The following is a 23134-nucleotide window of genomic DNA, read 5'->3' as shown; positions in this document are numbered from 1 at the left end:
CGGTGTTGAAACAAACGGCCAGCCAGGCCTCCAGCCTGTGATCATCACAACTCCTTAATCCGCAGCCTTTGATCATACATATTTAAGCGTGGATGAGGCAGAATTTAAAAAAAATGAATGCTTGGAATAAGTGCTCCGTCAAACCGCATTATGCTGAAATAAAGAAATATACGTTTCGAAATAACACCTATATACGTGCATGCAGTGAATGATATATTTACTTTGAATGATGCAATTAAAAAAAACATTGTCCATTTTCCACAAAAATACCGCAGTAAACGTGTTTTTTTGTAAATGCAAGTTCTTTATTTGTATTTTTTTATGATCGAACATTCATCACAAAACAGCTCGCAATCTGCACATGTATTGTGTTGCATAAAAATGAATGCAAGGAATACGCTTCCACGTTATTTTGAGCAAAACGAGCAAATATTCACCTGGGTACAAATGCAAACCTTTATAGATTTTAATAAGTCGACTTAATATCTTTAAATCACTGATGGTGGGTGGGTAAGTTGGCCAAGACATTTGCACAATAGCCCATTGCAAGGGTCTCGGGATTATTTATGCGTGAGCGAGTGAACATGAAACACAACCACGTGCACGCACACACACACACAATGCATGGAAACATTCAGTCACGCAAAGACAACACTAGCTGCTAGGGCGGCAAGTGTTGTTAGCGAGCACTTGTGAAGGCCGAAATAACACACGAGGTTCGCACCATGCCTGACCGCCTTTGTTTCCCCAATACTTATTCTTACACACTACACTCATTGCACATCGTACCAGGTAGTCATTTAAGGCTGAGTCGACCTAGGGGACGCCCAAGACCAGTTTCATATATTTGACGTTAATGTTGGTCGTTGCTCATGAGCGGGAATCAAAACTCAGGTGGCCAGTAGGGCTGAACGGTTAATCGATTTGAAATCGAAATCGCAATTTGAAACAATGCGATTAGCAAATCACAAAGGCTGCGATTTTTTGCGATTTGAAAAGTCCGATTACTTTCATATTGGAATTTTCTTTTTTATTATTATAACTTTATTTATTTAACTTAACAAGTGTTATATGTTTGATTGTTCTATTTCAATAAAAAAAATACATGTTGGAAGCAATTCATATCTTTCGATTTAAAGCTTTCATGACTGCAGGGATTCATCTTCTTGGTTCTTTCGGTAAAGTCACGTAGAAGGGAAATAATAAAATAATACAAAATAAAACATAATAAAATACAATTCTATTGTATTTACATTTCTATTTTATTTTATTTTTCTTATTTTATTATTTCCCTTCTACGTAACTTTACCGAAAGAACCAAGAAGAACAATTCATATATTTTAAGTTCTCATCCTTGCATTAGAATATCTAGAGCAGTTCATATTTTTATGGTATCACGTGGTAATGCTCCATCACATGTTTCAAATCTATTACACGGTGAATGTTGAACTGAAGCTTGACTTTAAAAAATGTAATCGCAAATCAAATCGCAATATCTCTCAGAAAAATCGCAATTAGATATTTTCCCCAAGTCGTTCAGCCCTAGTGGCCAGTTTCGTAGTGCAGTGCAATAGCCACTGCACTACTCAGGCACGCATACAAACCCACATGTCTATCTTCTGCTGTTAATTCTGAAGCTCTTGGGAAAAATAATATCTGTGATCAGTGTCCATGACCTTTTTCTCTTGTGGAACATAGACCTTGAGCATTCATCTATGGTGGGGGGAGGGGGGGGAGAAGAGAGGTGGGATTATAAGCACGTTTGGATATTTGCTAATACCCTTTATAGAAACACAATCAGAGAAAACTTACGCAGTGATTAAATGTTGCAATCTGTGAATAGTCAACTTCATGTCGAGAAAAAAAAAGCCTTGCGATGTAAAACTATGCTTTGTGACTGCATTTGTTTAAGCACATTACACCCAAGAATGGGAGCCAGGGAAACACTGTGTAGACAATGTATACCAAATGTTAGATTTGTTTTATGACACCTGTACACAGTGGCCTGCACTTGCAAATGTTCGTACAGAGTATAACAAAACTGAAAATCAGACAATGTCCCCTTTCATATATCTGGCCCTCCACATCATAAAATTAATTCTAATCTATGCCTCTCCACCCCAAAAATAACTCTCGTGTTAGTGGCCGCGGGCCGTTGCAACCAAAACTAGCTAAACGGGATTTCCGTGTAACAAATAAACATTGAATTGGATTGAATCGACGACGGAGGGCATTTGCAAGACATAATAAATAGCAGACACCACAGAGCTGGGAGTCAGGAATACAAAAGACTAATCCGGTTAATTTACAATGTGTGAACCAACCATTAAATGTGTGCTTCTAGTAATGCAATTATTTCACCAGAATATTCTTAAATTCGAGGGAACATAAGAAAAAAACCTCACAATACGTATTATCTTGGCGTTATATTACGTAAAAAAAAGTTACCTTTTGTGCTCTGATTACAAGAGCATAACAATTACAGCTGTGTGTTCTTTTTCCATTGCAGAGCAACGGGTTCTGTACTTGTTAATATAAAAGTATTTCTTACACAACTCATCGGCAGCACAGCCTTCTGTGTATATAATTGAGGCAGATATATGAAGGAGACATCGTCTGCTTATCTATTTTGTTACTCATATTCTGCACAATGGCGCTCGTGATTGTTCCGAGTGAACCAATATTGCTCTTCGGTGTGTTTTTGGCTTGTGCTGCAAGTTGTTTGGCATGATGTCTGAAAGCTTCGCTCCATAAACTAAAGAAGCTCCCAGCACATGACACGTCAGACACAAAGGTGAACACACCACGCGGTGAAACCTTAAAATACATCGGAGGCGGTACATACAACCATGAAACGTCTGCGCAATGGTGTTAAACATTGTCTTTAACACCGACCCTTCAGCAACAAAGCCTGAGGCTCACAAATTCAAGCCAAGGCAAAGCAACAAAGCACAATTCCTTAAAGAAATGACAGGACAGCTGTGTGAGATCGGACTGTTTAGGGCAGGGGTGTCCAAACTTTTTGCAAAGAGGGCCACATTTGATAAAGTGAAGATGCTGGCGGGCCAATAGTTCCTTTTGACATTTTTTTAACCACAAAAGTTACGTGGGAATACACACTGTTATAAAACAAATCATTGTCACAATTACCTTTATTTTTCAAATGACAATGTAACCAAATATAAGCCACTCAGGCAGACGTGAACAACTCTAAAAACGCAATTCTGCCTTTCATTCAGTCAGATAACATTGAACAAACTGTATAGAATACCTTAAATTTCCATGAGTTTTATGATGTATGTATTTTTCGATTTAAAGCTTTCGTGACTGCAGGGATTCATCTTCTTGGTTCTTTCGGTAAAGTCACGTAGAAGGCAAGTAATAAAATAGTTAGTTTTTACGTGTTGTTTAGTAACTGCAGCTACATACTATTAACATTCCTTCCCTTTGTTAATGCTATCCCCATCCCATCCCTTTGATGCTGCTAATCCTGCATAATGTACGGGCATAATAGGACTTTGAAAACCCCTGCCCACCTCCTACGCATTTCCCATAAATATGCTAAATTCCTCTTGAAATGCAAATTCTTTTGTCAAGGCGCTCTTCTTCCCCCCTCCAACCCAGCTTATATATACACTCCAAGCTTGGTGGTGTTTCATTCTTCACCTGAGGACGGCTGCTTGCGTTGTGGCCGAAACGTCGTGAGAATTATTTTATTATGTTTTATTTTTATTATTTTATTACTTCCCTTCTACGTGACTTTACCGAAAGAACCAAGAAGATGTATTTATTCTGACAGAGCTGGCGAGCCATAAATAACACATAAGACCGAAGCTGCGGGCCGTATGAAATCTGCCCGCGGACCGTGATTGGCCAGCGGGCCGGACTTTGGACATGCCTGGTTTAGGGGAAGGTTGCCTACAACCGGATACTCAGGTACAACGGGACACCAAGGTTTGTTTTCCCCCTGCGAACTGCAGCCATCTCCAAAGAGTGAGTGTGGATACCCACGCGATCATTCTTTGATAGCGACTTGTTTGTGGAACACGTGGTGTGTAAACGAGCTGATTTAGATTTTTTTTTTGCTGGGTCTCACTATAACAAGATGGCTCAGCAAACGTAGAGTCTGTGTCTATAAATATTGAGAGAATATGATATACAGATTGCAAACAGGTGGATAAATAGCGAAAGGGTGGTATTTGGCCTTTGGTGTTTGGGCATAAACTTAACCAACCAACACAGCTGCACAGTAATGTCTGTTGTCACGCGGCAGGTAAAAATGGGTTACCCATCCCACTTTGCCCACACGTATGATTGGCGTTTTACAGGTAATATAGTCAATACAAGAAATGGCTTCATAATAAAAGTGTTTGGTTTAGATCGCGTAAGTGTAAATGTGTTGTAACTCTCCACCACCCGACACAACCAGTAAGCAGAGGTGGGACAAAGTCATTGTTATGCAAGTCACAAGTAAGTCTCAAGTCTTTGCTCTCGAGTCCCGAGTCAAGTCGAGTCAAAGATGAGGCAAGTCCAAGTCCAGTCTGAAGTCATCAAAATCATGACTCGAGTCTGACTCGAGTCCAAGTCGCATGACTCGAGTCCACACCTCTGAGGTGGGACAAAGTCATTGTTGTGCAAGTCACAAGTAAGTCTCAAGTCTTTGCTCTCGAGTCCCGAGTCAAGTCGAGTCAAAGATGAGGCAAGTCCAAGTCGAGTCTGAAGTCATCAAAATCATGACTCGAGTCTGACTCGAGTCCAAGTCGCATGACTCGAGTCCACACCTCTGCCAGTAAGGTTTGTCACGTAAACAAACCGTGCCAATTAGTTACTGCTTCAGTCCACCGGTGTGTTGGCAAGTACATCCACAACATTTAGCATTTGAATACGACGTTTTGCCGTTAATTACATCCAGCATCATTGGACAATTTGCCAGAAAAGTGAAGAAATCCACCTGCTTCCGGTCTTAAATAGAGCAATGTGACGTCATCACTCTGAACCAATCAGGTGCGTAGAGCAGAGGAGGGGGGGGGGTAATTTTATAACAATAGATTTTTAATCACAGTTGATTAGCATGTGTTGCCTTTATAAGGAATACAATTGTAAGGTGTATTACTTAATAATACGCTTCCAGGTCACAGTATTCTGGCAAATCGCCCGATGATGCTGGATGTAATTACCAGTGAAACGTCGTACTACTCAAATTGTAAATGTTGTGTATTTACTCTCCAACACACCGGTGGGCTGAAGTAGTAACTAATTATCGCGTTGTTTACGTGGCAAACCTTACTGACTATGTCGAGTGGAAGGTTACGACACATTTATACTTGCGCGATCTAAACAAAAATCCTTTATTATGAATAATATTGGTCGCGAAAGTCTACGTGTTAACAAATAGATATCGTGCAAATATCTGATATTACTTTAAAATAATTGTGAAAATATTTTTTGTGGCGTTAATTCATTTTAAGTGTCTTGAGCGGCAAGAGCCGTGCCTTCGAATTACAAATGAAAAACCAATCGCCAGTTGTAGAGTAAAGACAAGGCTAAAGCAATTGAATCAAGTGCTACTGAAGAGTCCAGTTTCCATAAAGTTGCCAAAACCTACGCAATACCAAAACATGAGTGGAAAGGTGATTTAAAGGAAAGAACAAGCATGCAGTCATGACGATGACCAATTCACGGGTGTGTTGGAGTATAAACTCACATTTACAATTAGAGTACGATGTTTCACCGGTAATTACAACCAGCAACATCAGGCGACAGCCATTTTGGGCTGTCGGGTTTAATCTCCAACACACCATTGTGCTGAACTAGTAACTAATTGGCATGTTTTGTTTACGTGAAAATCTTACTAATTGGCAGTGTCGGGTGGTGGCGGGTTTAACGACCCATTTATATCTACGCGATCTAATTCACAAAACGTCTTACGGATATTGTTCGCGAAAGCCTATGGGTTAAACTGATGACCAATTCACTTGTGAATTGTGCTCGTAGACTAGGTCAAGAATGGCCTGAAGCCTTCAACATATTTTTATTAACAATTTTCTTGTAGCTAACACGAGTCTATATCCCTGGTTACTGTAATTGCATATCCCACTTAACAACAGTATGGGTAAAAATGGGAAATTGCAGATTTGGGAAAACAAGACGTTGTTTTCGTCCAATTAATACTTCATTGGCTTTTATATATTGCCAAAATGTATGGTAGTACATACTCTTGGGTTTTATGAGCAATTTCAAAACGAATGGTGGTCTGTGCTGACCGACAGAAATATCCAAATCTTAAGTATCCCGTTTAATCCAACATTTGCCATGGTCTTAAAATAGTTGCAACAACCACTAGGCCACACGGCTACTCACAAATTCAACTGTGCTTTGATTTTTCGCGATTGCGGTTGCATGAAAATGCCTGTTGATAGACCTCATACAATGCATCAGGGCCGGTTTGTGGTTTTATTCTCAAGCATTCATGGACTTATGAACCCGATTGTTCATAATGCTGAGGCACAATTTACTTTGGCAATCATTTATTAATTACGACTCGCTGATGAATGCGCAGAGCACAAAACACCTTCAAACGTTGTGTTGCACACTCATAATTGGTAAGCGATGACAAAGACTCATTTTTAAATGTTGCTCTATATTCATAATTATATTCACTTAAGCAGCAACTGTTATTCTTTATACAAACAAATACTCCTTCATCTTATATGGCATATATTATGTTAGCGAGCACCTATTCTCGCCAATTGGCATGCAAGTAGATGGTGTAGTCAGCCCCGTGCATGCCTGGATGACTTTGAGACTCCAGTGTAGATGTTCACCACCACACTGTACCAGAGAAGCTCATCTTAGGCCGAGTTGACTTATGAGAATCCCAAGCTTTGGCCGTATATCAACTGTAAATGATTGCAAGTAGGGCCCTGATCATGTGCGAGTATACACGTGTTTTGTATGTGTGTATATAAACGCATGGGGAGTGGTGGTGCAGCGGTTAGCACGCTGCGCCACAAACCCGGGAACCCGAGTTTGATTCCCGCTCACGGCCAACACCAGTGACGATTATCTGAGCTGGCCCTGGGCCTCCCCTAGGTCGACTCAGCCTAAAATGAGTACAAAGTGTGGTGTATAAAGATCGCCACTGGGGAGACAAAGGCGGTCGGGCGTGGTGCTGGCCACCCACCCCTCGTGTGCCGTGCCGGCCATCATAGGTGCTCGCTAACAGCACTTGCCCCTACAGTCTGTTGAGGCTATACAGGGATCTTTGTCTTTATAGGCATAGATGTGTGTATGTATACACATACGCAGTTGTGGATGTGGTTAGCGTTCAAAGTAAGCGGAAATCTTAATCCTTGATAAACATCCCACTTAGGTGGGGCAATCTTCATAATGCACGGGGGACAGCAGAGCTGGAAAACCACGCCGGGGCTCCTGGAATGAAAAAACAAACACAGGGATAATGTTTTTTACATCGCAATCTTGTCGCTCAAAAAGAAAAGATAAATAAGTACAAGGACGGCAGTTTCTCCTGCTTCAACCAAAGTGAGAGACGGAGAGATGGTTGAAAGTCCTCCACCCTGTAGTTGAGTCGAACAATGTTGCAGTTGTAATTCCCCGAGAATTCTCACAAGCCAACCTAAGTCACGGTGGTGAGACATTAACTACCTCGCTTGGTATGTAGGTCATGGGTTCGATCCCGACCCTGACGCCTGTATATTAGGAGTTTGCATGTCTCTCTCAACATGGTCACATGGATTTTTCTCCGGGTCTTCCGGTTTTCCTTCCACGTTAAAGAATCAACATACGTTTAGAGTGTTTTGCTGCTATAAATATCCACGTGATCATAAGCTATCATCATGTTGAGTATCATTTGTGGTGGCCAGGGTCGCTTCTAAAAAAATCCACACGGCGACGGGGGAATTATCTGGTAAAATAAAAAAAATAGTTTCTATAGTCTAAGTCCCTCCATGACGGTTTGGTCACTATGTCTCCTGTGCCACGTTTGTGGTCTGTGATATCCTTTTAATTGCCATTCATTGCAATGTCTTCCCTCACTTTGCTTATGTCTGAAGACTGATCTTTCCCACGATGTAAATGAGACTATATTCTTGCACCACATTATTGGACGACTCTCACTCATAATAATTGCTGCCGGAGCAAAAACAATTATAACTGGTCCAAGAGGGTGCCTCATCTAAATAAACGCTACTGGGATGTGAGAACTGGCGGGGTCTTGGGGAGTTCTTCATCCAGCTGTGGATTGAACATGAGTGATGATTGGGGCACACTGACCTGGAATGTAAAAACTTGATTTGAAGCTATATGTTGGAAGCTAAGCATGGTGGAGCTTGGGTCGAGCTTGGCAGGGTGACGACCACGCAAGCCAGCTTGTCATGGACGCCTGGATCTCCAGAAAGTCGGAATGACCAACTGGATATTATCCTGATGCTGTCTGACGTAGTTTAGCAATAATAATCATAATTTGTCTGTGATCGTGCGCCCTTTCACGCCAAGGCACTGGCGGTAAAAAAACCTCCACTCGTGGTGCTCTAGATAGAGAGCACCTTTCGAGGAATATTTTGGTCTACTCTTCCACACTGAGGTGGGAGTTCCCAACCTTTACCTCACCACAAACCACCTGCCGGTCGACTTTTTATACCGATAGCCACCGATGATGGGTCGACTTTTATACTGAAAGCCACCGATGGGTCGACAGAAGTGGGAGAAATTTAGAAACTTGCTCCATTGTTTCAACTGTCGCACCGGGGGATCGACGCGGCCACCACTGGATTGCAAGTCCAATGTGCCCACTACTGCACCACATCAGCATCCTTATATCTCTAACAGATCTCAGTAACACCATAAATCCCATTATGTCTTTAACGTTCGTACATCTCAAAGAAAGGAAATGGACACAGGTTAAAGTGTCTCTAACAACAGCGTTTTTACACATGATTCACAACATATGGATGTTTTAATGACGTTGCACTGCACATTAAATCACGGTGGTGAGACGATAACTCCTTCGCCTGGTATGCAGAAGGTCGTGGATTCGATACTGACCCTGACGCCTCAATATTTGGAGTTTGAGTGTTCTCCCCCGTCGCCGCGTGGATTTTTATCCGTGGTCCTCCGGTTTTTCCCTCCACATTTAGAAACACGCGTTTGGAGTATTTGGCCACTATACATTTCCACACGATAAGCTACTTCGTGGAGGATAAAACCGGAGGACCCGTAAAAAAAGAGCTATATAACTCAATGGGCCTTACCTGGTAAAACAAAAAAATATATATTTTTTTTATCCACCGCCCACCCCCAAGGTTCAAGCGACACTTCCAGGCAGCAGTGATGCTCGCCCAAGCCAGGCAAGGTAAGCACCCTCTCCCAGCTTCCTCTGTCAGTCAGCAGCTGAGAGTGTAGGGTGTTTACACTGCCTGCAGCTCGGCTTTGTTCAACGATAAGCTTCGCTGCTGCGCTGCGTTGACAAGAGAAACGTAAACGGCACAGTCACGTATCCGCTCTGACCAATCAACCTTCCACACACCAGCGCAGTATTTGTGTGCGGTCAGACTGTCATTGTAGATGTTCACATATCCGACCTTGCGTCAACTTTCCCACCTTCTAAAGTCCAATGAAGCATGCCCCATGTTTAAACCAGTTTGAGATGTATTTTTGTCGACTAACTTAATTGTGCATGGTGCTGAAACTGTGATTTTGCCAAGATGTTCACATATTTGACTTCTTCTCATATCCACCTGTACCTCAATCCCCAGCCATGATGGTGTACTTTACTTATACACATATTTTTAAACATCATGACAAAGGCCCTCTCTTGTTTGGATGCATCTTCAACGTCCTCCGCACCGTACGTAGCCAACAGTGCTAATCGGAGGTGTGGGGAAAGGACAACAAACTACACACAATATATATGCATACAGTTCATACTTTATATATCATGACAAATACCCTCTCTTGGATTATAGATCGCAAAGACAGGCGTTATTGGCAAGCTCCTGCAGTATTAGGGCCGACATAGAAGCCACACCAAGAGGTTGAACCGGCGACCTCTGGACTGAAACTCTGGATTGCAACACGTGACAACCATTACACCTCGACGAATCCCCTGTTATAAAGCACGTAGTGCCTTCCTTCTCAACACTCCACACAAACACCGACTTGCCTTGTTGCCTCCTTACGGGCACCTTGTTGCCCTCAAGGCATCATTCACGCTCAATCGCTGCAAGATCCACAACATCTCCACCCTTCCGGATTGCGCCACTAAACCCGACACTGTCTCCCGTGTGAAAGCTTTGAATTAGCTCAAACACAGTCACCAATGGCTGTATAAGACATCGTCAAGTTCAGCTTAAATGCCTCATTCAACGGATAGGCACCGAGTGAACCACTAGGCCTGCGCGGCTAAATGGGGCGGTTGGAGTCTGGCTGCTGCACAACGGAGGCCCCTTGTAGGTAACTTGGTGAAGTCTATGTCGCAGCTCAACATGACATTGCGGAGGCTCTACTGTTGAAGGGAAGCTCGCGAAAGAGTGAAATGTTCTTCACACTGCTCAGATGTGCACATCACGAGATGACACTTACTGTAGGGCAATTAATAAAAAGCTCAAAATAAATAAATAAAAATCACGATCAATGGAAACCTTGGTGAGACTGAAAAAATAAAATTAAGCTAAATGTACAAGCGAAACTAATCACATCTATACAGAACCGCTGTTGGCATTGCTATGAGAATACCTTAATCGAGCAGTGGAATGAGAATGGCCCGTGGAAGAGTATATGTGGTGGCGAGGGCAGACTGAGGTTATTTGAGATTGTGGCTGAAGCCAGATACTGGAGTTCATATCTGTCTGCTATCCTTGGGGAGACGAAGACGGCCCCATCATCACTTGAGGAATTTAAGCGCCGTTCGTAAATACACGCAAACGACTCCGAGATCAGATCTCTGGGATCAGAAAGCCCAGTTTCGTAAACAACGTCATCTCAAACTTGACAGCGTGCACAAACAACAATACGAAAGAAAAAAAACGAAGACTTTAAATGAAGCAAACGGAAGAGCATCGGTTCAATTTCGTTAATAAATTATTAAATGCGCCTTGCAAGTGGCCATCCAATTCGCAGCAGCTGGCATGCACTGTACAACACATGCACCAAATTCTTTTCACTGTGGCTGCATTTCACCAGGCCAAAAACTCACGGTCTCAAAAACTCCCCCCCACCCCTGCACGGTGCTTTACTTATTTACCCTTTTCAATAAATAAAAATATGACAAACGCCCCGCCGCTCCGTCTCATCGCTTCTATTGCGCACGCGATCGTAGTTTTTCACAGCCACGTAAAGGACTGCAAAACCACAGTGGGACAGAGCACGCCATGGGTGGTGGGAGCTAAATACAACAAAAACCCGAATTCGGACTTTGACGGACCACAAGCTCATCAAAAACGCCCTCGCTGTGGTTTTTTCTCTCTCTCTCACCAGGGCCCACACATAATTTTGGGGGCATTCCGTTAAGCATCCAGGGGGCCAAACAGTAGAATAGTTGCCGCATGCAAATTGCAGCAGCACCTATCGCAGGCTGCGCCGTGGCCTCCACATTAGGGGGCTCCCTGTTGTGCGTATTGACCCTGCCCCTGGCTGATAATGGCTCCTTTCACCCAGTACAAAGGCCAGCCTGTTACCCAAGTCCGCTTTGGGCTTGCTCAAATGTCACAGAAATAAAAAATAAATAGGGCTTCTTGCTAACAAAAATAAGTAAATAAATTGCAAAACTTCAGTAATTAAGCACAAAAAAACGCCACAGTTAGGCCCCTGTGTACATTCTGTACAGATTTATTCATTGAACTTCTGAGAGGTGGTATTTCCCCCCCCTTTGGTTTCCTCAGCAGATAAGATACTCGATCCTCCACGCTCGCCCTTCACCGAGCCCCCTCGCTCAACCCATCTCCCCTGTTACGCCATTAACGTAGCTCAGCCCACTTGAAATCAATCCAGCTCCTTTTACAAGGTCACTTAATCGGGACGTCTGCAGTGGACTGAACGACTAAATGGCCCCGTTTGAGAAAGATATTTATGAACACACTTGCCTCGTAGCATTGGCTCGTGAACAAAAGTCTGGAGACAAGACTACAATAGTATGAATGGTGAATGTCATATGGCTGTGTTTTTGTCTTATTTATTCACATTCTGATTACAACAGCACCGATGTGAATATTCATTTTGCCCCTATGAGCAGTGGGGACTCTTGACATTGCAGGGGAACAACATCGGAAGATATGAGACAGAGCTACTTCAATCGGTGCATTTTCAACCGACCTTCTCTGCACAAGCACCCAGCAGTGCTTGTTCCACGGGTGCTGAGCGCTTCACCCTGTCTGTCTGCTGATATATGTTAAGCACTAGAATCGAATTTGGCACGAGAAAACGTGTAAGCGTTGTTTGCAAACATTGGCGAATGGAGATGATGAAACACAACACGTGCGAACCGTTTTTATTCCTATATCTCATTATTCTCTGCAGTGGAGCATTCTGGGAAATAAAATAAACAAAACATAATGCAATTGCATGTATCTCTGAATCTCCACTGATTTTTTTTTATTAGTCTATCAGTCTCTTGGCCTTCGAGAATGTTATGCATTCTTTGTGAAATTTATACAGGAAGAAAGCCTCTCCACAGAAAGCCTCTAACCAGACTTCACCACATTGGTCAGTACGGGTTGATGAAGGAAGAAGTGCACGGACCAGTTTAAACATCACCCCCCACTGATGTTAGCAGTGGCCAGGAATTGAGGTCACCAGGTGCAGTGGGCTAACAATAACCGCCATTCGCTACGAAGTGGCGGTGACGTCACCATGACGCTTGTGCCAGGCTATGTGCACTTTGAGGCCACGTGAAGTGTTGAACGCCCGCTGGCAGGAGGCTACGGGGCAGACCCAGATGCCACAGGTGGACTGACTGAGACGACTGGCTGATGCACTACCTGTGCCCCCTACTGTGCCAACTTGCTGTGCTTTAGCCACGCGGCGCGCCGCTCATTGTTGCGAGCGTCGTTCCTCCGCCCTCCGTTGTTGTTAGAGGGCGACTGCCTCCAACTGCCCAGTAGCGTCCTTCACAAGCCTCCTCCACAGAGGCCGATCTTGACACCGCTGGTACCAGTCATCAGCAAGTCCACTGAGCTCCACATCCTCCCGTACCACATCACTCAATCTCTTCTCTAGCCCGTGCCATGCCCGTTTAGCCCCCTCGATATGGCCGAACAAAAGCTGTTTAGGCATGTGGTTGCTAGACATGCGGACTATATGACCCAGCCAAGGCAGCCTTGCCTGCCAGAGGAGCTCACCGATGGGACTTTGTCCAGATCTTTCAAGGATTTGTGAGCTCCTCACACAATCGAGCCTGGTTTAACCCAGGATGGATCGTATGCAGGCCAGCCTAAATGTTTCTAACCGTTGAAGATGTTCCATTAGGGGGGTTCACGTTTCGCAAGCATAGAGAAGGGAGGGAATGACTATGGCCGAGAAGACCTAAAGCTTCGTACGGAGCGACAGACCAGGTACCGTCCACACAGCGTTACGCAACCAATGAAAAGATAATGCCGCTCGACTGATTCGGAGTGAGGCCTCTGCTGTTAAACCGGAGCTGGTCATGCCCAGGTATGGGAAACTCTGCACTCTCCACAACTTCCCTATCACCAATTAGGAGTTGTGGGGGTGGAGTATACGATGGTACAAAATACCCAGGCAGGTGCTTAGTTTTGGTGGGGCTGATGGTGAGGCCCCACCTCTTAGTGGCAAGCTCCAGGTTCAGCAGCAGTGCCTCCAACGCCTCCTCTGAGTGAGCAGCAATTACCAGACCATGAGCAATAGGGAGCCATCCCTTGACCGCACACGGGCATCAATCAGCCTCCCATTGTATCTGTACCAGATTGTATCTGTGCCTTTGTATCTGTACCAGATACAATGGTACAGATACAAGGCTTCATGAACTACGTGGTCGAAATAGATGTTAAATAATGTGGGAGCCAGAGGACATCCCTGTCGCACCCCAAGGTGTACAGGAAATGGCTCCGACTCCCAGCCATGTAGTTTTACCTGGGCCCGCTCACCATCATGAAGGTCCTTAAAGATCGTGAGCAGAGGGTCAGGGACTCCGAAAGCATGAAGAACAACCCGGGGACCAGGCCTACTGATGGTATCATAGGCCTTGACCAGGTCAATAAAGCAGAGATGTAGGTCTTGTTGGAATTCCCTACACCTCTGATATAGCAGATGGACAGAAAATATGGCATATGTGCAGGACCGCCCTTTCCTGAAACCACAATGGGGCTCCGCAAGCCTCTCCTCAGCATGCCTAGCAAAGCAATGTTGTTATTGAGCTGATCTGGCCCCTGCCTTCCAATCACTCCAGACCAGGTGCCAGCATCATGACCCACTCGGGCATTGAAGTCACCCAACAAGATGACTCTATCCCGAGGGGCCACTTTAGCTAGCACCTGTGACAGGAGGTCATAGAAGGCATATGACTCATTGGCCTTGCCTGCATCCCTCCACAGATGTTCATCTTCGGTGGGGGCATAAGTAACTACGACCACCACTCCTCGCCTCTGTTTGATGGGAAGGCGAGCCCAAAGTAGCCTGGGGCTTACAGCTTCCCACACCTCACCGCCACGCTCCCACGTCCCCTTCATTCTTTTTTTCAGAAGACGAGCCACTTCCTGTTGTTTGGCAGTCTACTGCCCCGAGAAGAGGACTGTCTCCCCCTCATGGTGGCAGGAGCCAGAGCCGGTCTACCGGACCTCCTGAATACCACAGAGATCCAGGCGGTACCGGTCCAGCTCCAGACAGATGAGTGGCAGCCTCTCCTCTGCAGTGAGCATTCTAACATTCCACGTGGCCACACGTAGTGGTTTTTTGTTGTTTCTGGAGGAGCCCTGAGGGTAACGATTCAGTCTCCTGGCTCCGCCAAATGGGGTTTGGCCAGGAGACGTCATAGGCGCCTGTCCCCCCGGGGCCTCCGGCACAAGCTTATTAATTACAATTTTCAGTCGTGGTTTAGTGGTAATTAATTGAAGGTGGAGGAGTTACCAGCCCCTCGCACCCATCCAGAGCCCCCATTTGGCTGCTGTGATGGTTACAAACGCCATGAGAGGAAAGGCCAATCTAAATTGGCCCTCCCCCCCACGGCACTGCCGTCTGGCATCACGAGGAGGTAGGGGGTTGTTTTTGCTGGACTAAAACCACTGCTCCACCAGCAAAATTTATTTTAATGCACAATCTATTAAGCAATTTTTCCCTTCTGGGTCTCATCAGCAGAATCAGCCTTACACTACCAAAATGCTCAAGGTTGAAGAACCTGTGGCAAAGCATGAACTGATGAATACTTCAATAACCCAAACCAAATATGTCCTGTGTGTTACCCAAATGACTTCTAACTCGAGAGTATTTGAAACTGCTGACATGAACATCATGGGATTTTCGATGATGTTGCCAGGAATTGACTCACTCTTCCCATTAGACACATGGTAATTAAATGTCACGTCAGGTGTTGTCAATACACTTGATTGAGGGATGCTTTGGTATGCATTCATCTGGGATATTGCAAGCCAGCATGGGTTCATATTGCTCATTAAGGTAATTTGTTGTTCAATATTTGTATTCTTTATTCCTTGGGTGCATAAATGCAGTGTGACACCTTCTAATAAGTAATGATATTAGCTCAATGTCAAACATACCCCTTATGCTGTCCACAATAACGATATATTTACTATGACAAAACAAGCACTGCAGATCTCAGCTGAAAAAAATGCATAAATTAGATATAACGCAAATTGTATTTTTAAAATATCTGGTTTGGAGACAGATTTCATGCAGGGGATATCATTAACTTGAGGATCAATGATGATGTCATTTCCACTTCACGTGATCGACCTATCCCATTAGCTTCTGCTGGGATGGTGTTGGGAGGTAGGAAGGGATTACTCTTTACAGCTTGTGATTATTAAGGTAAAGGTACAGCCCTGCAATCGCTTGCACATGCCACTGCTAGTGGAAGGGCCTAATCTAAAGGGTATTTGGCCTACACTTCCATCCTGGCCAGACGAAGAAGTTGAAATACCCACCAGTTATCCTGCTGGGTGGACAGAGGTGGGGGAACTGGGGACATCTGGATGACAAGTCCAGTGTGCTAACTACTACACCACAGCATCTTCCCCTTTACACTATGTATGTGTTAACTGTATATCAAAATGCGGCACGGTTGAAATGTTGATGCTTCACCAATCATGCAATACTTGGTAAAGTAAAACTATGGCATTTTCTTAGTTTTTTCCCCCAATTATATCCCAATTGTGCATTCAGAATCATAGCATGAGTTACATGAATGCATTTGTAGCGACTGTGTAACTAGCAGTGCACCGACATTCATATTAGAGGCAGACCTATTGGTGGCCTGAAAGATCGCTCATCAAAACTGAAACTACCATTTCTAAGTGTCAAAAACTGGAATAGCAAAGAACACATTTAATTTGAAGATTTGTGTTGTTGTTGTGCAGTTAATGATGACAAGGCTGAGAACATCAACCCGCTGTGCTTGAGAAGAAGCCGTTTTACCCACGGGCAGCTGCCAGGAGTCTAACCCAGGGTCTCAGTGGTGTTGGCTCCATGATCTGACCCCTGAGCCACATCATCACCTCCAAACTACAGTGCAAATAATTAATCAATAAAACAGCATGCGTCTGCGTAAATGCACACGAACGTCATACATGCAGTGTATGTAAAGCTGTCGAGGTATGGAAGGGTGGAAAACCCACGGTGGATGAGCACAAAAGGGGCGGTTTGAATATACAATGGAACTAACCCTAACCCAATGTTAAAATGCACGCAACATTTCCCCGATTTACTCGTGCATATAAGCGTTCTGTTAATATTAGTAAATGCGTTAGTCCTGCAATGATTTATATTTTAACTGAGAGAAAAAAACACGTTGACATTTGATTGATACATTGCATATGCGGTATATTCAGATAAGCCAGCAAACACATGATATGTAAACATGTGTTGTGAACACAAAATCAGTGATTTGGCTTCAAAATAAAAATGGGCATTATATTCTTTTGTGTGCCTTTCATTTATAAAAGTCCAGATGTGAGATTCAATTGAATTTTCAGTTATTTGCAGTTGCTGCTGTGTCAACGAATTTAAACAGCTGGCACAAAAAGCGATGCCATGGCAATTATTCTAAATGTCTGGAATAGAACAAAATGAGATGTTTTAAACATATCAGCCGCACAGGCCCATATCACCGGCATTGCCTAAAACATTGATTATTGCGTACTCTTTGTCTCAGGCATCAAATTAAAAGTGCTGTTTACATATCCACATGCTGATAAAAACTCAGCATTCAGTAAATGTACAATGCAAATATTTACAAAACAGGGCTGGCTACCACTGCACTTCTTTATTCAGTGGAGTGATTAATAAATCAAACACAAATGACCTTGGAAAAACTCACGGTCAAAAAATATATATATCTCGAGCACCATCATGCTGTTTAGTCTTTACGATCATGCGCTGTTTAATAGTACCGTGTTACGGTCAGTAACATTTTTTAAGAGGTGGTTGGGTCGGATAGCTGAGTCGGCAAAACCGACACCCCGAGTTTAAATCCTGGACTCTCACTCAAAATGTATTCAGGTTCTCAAGTGTCGCCTGGTCAACAATCACTGCATTAAAAACGCACACAACGTAACATTGGTGTTGCACTTCGTTTTTCCTGGCTTGCGCCTATCAAGGTGCTGTCTATATTTATTTCTAGATTTGAAGCTTTCGTGACTGCAAGGATTCATACTCTTAGGTTTTTTCGGTAAAGTCACGTAGGTAAAAAAAATATAATAAAAAATTACTAAAAGTAATAATAGAAATAAAATCAAATAATAAATCACGCCGTTTCGGAGGCAACACAAGTCTCCGTCATCAGGTGGGACCGTCACAGCTAGATTTGCTGTATCAAGTGTGACGGTCCCACCTGATGACGGAGACTTGTGTTGCCTCCGAAACGTCGTGATTTAGTATTTTATTTTATTTCTATAATTACTTTTAGTAATTTTTTATTTTATTTTTTTACCTACGTGACTTTACCGAAAAAACCTAAGAGTATGTCTATATTTACTATTGGTATGTATGTAGATTACGAAAGAGCATACATCTTCTGTTTGTTAATTTGCCCAAATTTTGTGCCACTTAATTTCATCTCACTTTGACATAACAGTTAACACACTGCACACTATGAGCCGGGCAACGGCTAACATTTGCAGTGAGTGATATCCGAACCAGTCCGGGTCATTCCCATCTCTCCCCTTTACCAAGCTGCACTGGTCATCATGGTGAAGTATGGCCAAACTCCATGACTCACACAGCATTCAAAGGCCTTCATCTGGCAGTAAATCGAAAATGGGCAGTAAATTAATATTATGATATTCTTTGGTCTTTCGGTAAAGTCACATAGATAGGTTCAAAGAAAATAACAAAAAAATAACAAAAAACAACGACGTTTCGATCACAACACAAGCGGTCGTCTTCAGGAAAAGGGGGGTTAGCTTCCAAGGGAAACTGTTTATAAGGGTTTGAAATGGGCGTAGCACAAAAATCTGATCCCATCTGTGAAGGATGTGATCCATGACATGCAATAACCAGGAGTCTACAAACTAAGCTGTGTCTGCGGCAGTAGTTACATTGGGGAAACTAAGAGACATGTCACGGACCGTGTTCGTGAACATAAGGCAGATCTGAAACACGGTAGGACCAATACCTCGGCCGTGGCTGATCATTGTTTTAATGCGGTGGGCACACACAAAATAGATTATCTAAGACGAAGGTGCTTTGCAAGCCCACTGGCTATCAACAAGGATTCGTTCATGAAGCCATCCATATATATAGACACAGACACAATTTAAACTGAGAAGATGGGTACAAACTGAACAATCATTGGAAGGACGTTATCAACCAGTTTAAGTCATAATTGGCTATGATGTTCCCATCCTACCACCTTCCGATGTTAGTTGTGCTTTACGCCCATTTCAAACTTGCGCTTTCACAGACACTTCGCGCGCCGATCTCTTGGTTGCGGCTCTGCGATCTTCCATTAAATTGCTAATCTCTCTTTAACATGCTAATTTTCACCTGGCAGCCCCTTGATTATCATTGGCTGCTGACATTTGGGCTATGCCCATTTCAAACCCTTATAGACAGTTTGCCTTGGAAGCTAACCCCCCTTTTCCTGAAGATGACCGCTTGTGTTGCGATCGAAACGTCGTAGTTTATTTTTATTTTCTTTGAACCTATCTACGTGACTTTACCGAAAGACCAAAGAATAAGAATTCCTGCAGTCACGAAAGCTTTAAGTCAAGATTTAATATTATCATGATAATAATTAAAAGAATTGTTATAATTTTTAAACTCACATTTCTCTATGCTAACTGCAGTTAAAACCCTCAGGCCAGTCCATGGGTTTTAGGGATATCGGAGGTCAAATCACGATTCGTCGCCACTGGCATCTGACCATTATCCCACGGTCCACATGGGCCTTTTACAGAGCTGTAAAATGCAGTGTGTAAATGAGAGTTCTTTAATATTTGTTCTTTAAGCACAACCCACGTGGTTTGTGAGAGCACTGGCGGGTACACCGAGCTGGCTTTAGGTTGCCTAAAGGTGAAAACAATGAGGCTATTAAGGTTCGTTCATTTCAGCTGGGGGACGTAACATTCCACCGTTAGGAGAAGCACACTAAAGCACATGACTGCTGGCTAGTAAAGAACTATAAATGCCCAAAGCATTTAGAATACATTAACGCAAAACTGCAATGAGTCTGTCATAATCCATGTGTCCGTATCCACACGTGCACGTGCACAAGATGTACATGGATGTCTGTCTTTGTGCGGATATATACATGGCTAACACCAGTGACGATCATCTGAATCGGTCCTGGGCCTCCCCTAGATCGACTCAGCCTCAAATGAGTACCTGGTGCGATGGGTAAACATCGCCAATAGGGAGACAAAGGTCGTGCTGGCCACCCACCCCCTCGTGTGCCGTGCCGGCCTTTCATGAATGCTCGCTCACAGTACTTGCCCCAACAGTCTGTTAAGCCTATACGGGGGATCTTTGTCTCGATATATATACGCCCACACAGTAGGTTTTAACACACACAGAGCATGGATATATCATATCCCGCGGATGTATATGCGCGTGTGGATACAAAATTACAAAATAAGTAATTAACTCCAAGCAAATTAAAGAGTATACTCATCAACTTTATGATCGCCCACAACCCCCAGCTATAAACCAGTTATGCCATCGCTCTCCGTTGAGTGTTCGGGTTTTACCCAGTGTTCTCGGGACAAGGTGTCTGGCATTTCGCTCCACGTGCTAGGAGCTTCTTTGGGAAGCGACTTTGCGGGACATCGGAGAGATATACAACAGCATCGCCGTGAGGGCTCCAGGTCCTGGAACGAGTTGTGCTATTGGCGTCACGTTGTGAAATTAAGAAATTCCCACTCGATATGCTCACGGCGAGCGATGCAACATCACATGTCGGGAAACAACCACCAGAAGATTACGTCACACAACTGCTTTTTGAAGCAATTTCAATGGACCTCTGATCCAACACAAGCTGAACCCTGTAAATAAGTACGTAAGTACAGGGTGGCAATTACATTTTTGAGTCATCGAAGCTGCTAAACGGAGTGAAAACTTCAATGCAATATAATGGATTTGTTTGTGTAGGCATTGGTGACTGGGCTTAGAAGAGGGCAATTTACACGTGGCTGAAACATGGATTTGAATCAAGGCTCCCAAGCCCTCCAAGCTCAGTCTCTTGAACTGAAGCCCTTGGCATTAGCACCGGAGCTTATCGGGCCACCTCGAAAGAAATAACTTCTCTCTAAATGCCCTATTCAAAGTGAATTATGCCAGCCTCTTTCTCCTGCCGCCCCCAAAATATAACCGAAAGCTCATTTTAACGCGTGTGAAATCTCGTGAGATGGCGCTCCTGGTGGACGCGCAAAGCACCTGTGTTAATTGAGACAAATTGCATGCTTCTCCTTGAAGCCCTTGACAGATGGCAGCAGCAAACATCCGGGCGAAAGCTGCCGCAGCAAGTGCTCCCAGCTTCCAGTCAGGGATGTTTACAGCTCCCACCCTGTCCATTGCTGTGCGCGGAACACGGGAACGGCGACGGCAAGCACGCCACGAAAACAGCGCATTCGCCATAGACTGGACGATGAGTCTAGTCCACGTGGATGTGTTTAGTATTCACTGGTCCACATTGATGGCTACAGTCTGCACTGACAGGTAGTCTTCAATAGTTGTCACAGTTTTCACACAGATGAGTAAGAGCAGAGACTTGCAGGTAGCAATCAAGCCATTGCATGGGAGAGCATTCTTTTTCATGGTCAGTTCCATCAAAAAGCATTACCTTCTTATGGAAGGACATATCTTTATCCAACAGACATGTGTGATCGTCCATAATAGAGGTTTTTTGGGTTAGATTGCGTACATGTATTTAAATATATTTATATTATGGTTGATATTAGTCGCGAAAGCCTTCGTGTTAAAATATGTGATTATATTTACATGGGGGGGAATCTATTGTAAACAATCTTTCTTAAGGCTCAGAGCGTATGACCAAATCAACCTCTGAAGCTAGGCAGGACTGAGCCTGAATAGTGCTAGAAAGACCAGCGACCAGGTTGTTAAAGGCTGCCAGGCTATGTGATGGGCAGCATATGGCAGTACAGCAACATCAATTGTTGGACTATGATTATGGTCGCATGTCCGTGCTGCCCACTTTCACAAACCTACACTGACCAACGTGGTAGAGTATGGTCAGAACCCACAAAAGGCATAGGGATGCCCTCATCCAACGGCAGATTCATAAATGGGCTACACAAATAAATAGCTCAGTAGGTAGAGCAGAAAGGCTGCTAACCTCTCAGTCATAAGATCACGAGTTCAAATAGTCGCACTGGCCCATCGTCACCACGCGTGGCAATAAAATTTGCGGCAATTTGTGTGGCGTTAACACCGGTTTGTCCTCTGGCCAGACTAGTGCATTGTAGAAACGTGAAATTTTTCACAAAAGTTCCAGGACAGCTGGATATGAACCACATAAAAAGACTAAATGCAGCATGTTGTACACTGGTGACTCCTGAATATAGTATTCATTAAAACAAATCTAATGCTGGCGATTTTTTAATTTTAATGGGGGTTGAGCTATGACATCACCACATATGGTAACTATGCTCATAATTAGTTTCATGATCACATTTGAAAACACGCACACACTAACAACCTACTTTCTGTACTTTCTTTATAAATGTAGCCCCATGCGATATGCCAAGTACCCCCTCCACAGCACTGACTGGATTATGGGCGTAGCCCACTCCGGTGCTGCAAGCCAGTGTTACTGAAACTAGAAGGAACCCTGTTGAATAGCTAATGCATTCGGCATTAGGCATTCCTTTGCAACTGTACCTGCCCACCTTGCATTGCATTTGCTGCAACGTTTGCAGCAAATTCTGCCAGTCAGGCTGCAAAAACCAGCTCATTCACTCATGACTTTCCCCCCTTGTGACGTTTATTGCATGGATAGACGTTTAACTTTAAAAAAATACCGGTATTAATCACACCTGACGGCTAAGAACACTTCACAACAGAAAGTAGCAAGGAGTTAATACAGGAAACATTCATCATTGTACAACATTGCCAAGTGGTGAAATGTGTGTCACTGCTTGTCTGTTTAGCTTGGCAATTCATTGTGGGTAATGTTTTTTTCCTCCAATCTCTTAATACACGAACAAGTATTTACTTAACAAAGCCTCACTGAGTATCGGTGATCTTTTTCGGGAGGGTCCTGCTAGGTTTTGCAATTGAGGCGATGTTGCCGTGTGTTTTCCCAATTCACTCATTCGCAGGTAATATTTTAAACGTCCACTTTTGGACAATAACGCCGGGGGACACACACACGAAAATCTTAGCATCTACGTTTTATGGTTGAGAAACTCATATTATGAACCATGCACCATAAACATCATGAACATCCATCACTTTTGCATCTGCTTTTCAATGT

The 23134-nt window shown here is 43.7% G+C and overlaps 1 long non-coding RNA gene across 9 annotated transcripts in view; it reads right to left on the bottom strand.

Moving 5' to 3' along the window:
* Positions 1–283: 283 nt before the first annotated feature.
* The window catches only part of LOC144722326 (uncharacterized), a 53026-nt gene continuing 30175 nt past the window's right edge, over positions 284–23134 (bottom strand). For 7 of the 9 annotated variants that reach the window (XR_013586034.1, XR_013586033.1, XR_013586032.1 and 4 more), the window contains one exon: positions 284–7431. This is a non-coding gene — a long non-coding RNA (uncharacterized LOC144722326). The remainder of the gene's footprint in view (positions 7432–23134) is intronic. The other 2 variants (XR_013586036.1, XR_013586031.1) reach the window with 2 other exon arrangements.

This window comes from Lampetra planeri, chromosome 14, assembly GCF_965212315.1.
Source record: "Lampetra planeri chromosome 14, kcLamPlan1.2.h2, whole genome shotgun sequence".
Taxonomy (NCBI): domain Eukaryota; kingdom Metazoa; phylum Chordata; class Hyperoartia; order Petromyzontiformes; family Petromyzontidae; genus Lampetra; species Lampetra planeri.
Note: the sequence above shows the minus strand (reverse complement) of the source record. Positions and strands in the feature narration are given on the sequence as shown.